Below are 1,886 nucleotides of genomic sequence, written 5' to 3'. Positions count from 1 at the left end.
AAAAGGATCTCACACAGGTTGGCTGCAGAGCTCTTCACTCCACTCATCCATAAATGCCTCCGCTGATCCAGAAATGGCTGGGCCCTGGATTATTTAGAGTATGGGGCGGGGAACAGATTGGGCTTGAACCTATGTATAGATCCCAGCATAGTAACTAGCCTCCATTTCTGTTGCAGGAGGCAGGAGCAAGAACCGATGCATTCCAGGACAAACTTCCTTGGGGAGAGTTGGGAACATGCGAACACGAGGGCAAATGTACAGATAGAGCTTGTTTCCCACATATACACAGCCTCCAGCCCAGAACAGTCCAAGACCATAGTGGAAGCTTCTGTTGCTAACCAAGACTGAGATATTTTTAAAATTCAGTTTTTTATGTATTAAGCCAATGACCTTTAACTCACATGGCAGGACAGCACAGTCTGAGACACAAGCACAGATCTTGGTCCATGTAAAGCCAAGCATTAAGGCCAGAACTGGAGGATACTAAGCAGGGAGCAGTTATTTCCTCCCACAGAGGGTGTTGGATTGTGGAGATTCTGGCCACGGCTGCCTGCTTTCTGCAAAAGCCCTGCGTGCTTCCATGACAAGACAGGCCCAGTCCTGTGCCAGTACTCCCAACTGGTCTCCCCAGCCAGCTAGAACAGGTATTATAGACACTGACCAAAGGCCCCATCCATTCTGGAGCAGCAGTGTTAGCCACTTCTTCAACACTGGAGCCTTTCCTATTCTCCAAGTGATGTTTCCCCCCCGAGGTTACTGGCACCAAACCAGTTAGAACTGGTAGCAGTTTGTGTTAAATCTGACATTGCACGTCAGAGGTTACGTTTCATGGAGACTGGGTCTGTGGTTCTGTGACCCCTGTACTGCTCCAAGGTACAAACTTTGCAATTAGTGCTCCAGGCTACTTCAGGGGCCTGAGGTACCAAGAGGGACCATCAGTGTTTGGGACATCATTAGTGCATCATTCATGTATCAGGGTGGTGCTGGGGTCCTCTAGTGCAGCATTTCTCACGCTGTGGGTTGCAACCCACAAGAATATATGAAAGGTCAGGAACAAAATGGATCATAAATGGATTTAAAAATGGATTCTTCTTTAAAGGAGAAAAATGTGGGAAACCATGGGTTTTACCTTGCAGGAGTTCCAGCTTGGCTGTTCGAAGCCCCCCACCCCCCATGCCCTCCCTCTGCCCCACACCCCCTGCTCCACACACTGGGGGGCTGTGGCTAGGGGCAGTGAGTCAGGAGTGAGGGGCACTGGGTCAGGACTGGCCATTGATGTTTACAAATGGGTCCTGGTCCAAAAAGGTTGAGAGCCACCCCTCTAGTGCAAACAGGTATATGGTTCTGTTCATGGGAATTCAGGGCTCCAAGTACTCAAACAAAACAGCAGGCATCACACTCCTTTGTGAATGGCTCAGGAGTTTGAGGTCTTCCCCTCCCTCCCCTTCCCTGATTAGCTCTGACATTTGTTTTAAAATAGCACCTGTATACTTACCATCAGAACACCCTCCAGCCCACTGAATTTCAGTTTTCAACGCTAAACAGAGAGTCAGAATATACCGGTGGGAGACTAGCTCCCTCTCATCCACACGAATAAGGGATTGTTAGAACTGTTAACATTTTTATCATTGCGGCTCTGAATGACCCTTATCAGCAAGGGATGATAGCTTTCGTAGTACTTACTATTTACTACCCCTACTTATGAAAGTGAAGTTGTAATCATTGATCTCATTCAGCCAAAAAGTTTTTAGGCTGAAGCACCTCATGTCTGGCCTTAGCTTCAGAAAAAGGATGGTTCAGAAAGGTTGGAGGAAGGTCATTCAGCCAATTCACTTCTGAAAGTACAGGAGAGCCCCCTCATAGCCTAACAAGACAGATGCTTTTGC

The sequence above is a fragment of the Alligator sinensis genome, unplaced genomic scaffold (genome assembly GCF_000455745.1).
Source record: "Alligator sinensis unplaced genomic scaffold, ASM45574v1 scaffold874_1, whole genome shotgun sequence".
In the NCBI taxonomy this organism is placed as follows: domain Eukaryota; kingdom Metazoa; phylum Chordata; order Crocodylia; family Alligatoridae; genus Alligator; species Alligator sinensis.
Note: the sequence above shows the minus strand (reverse complement) of the source record.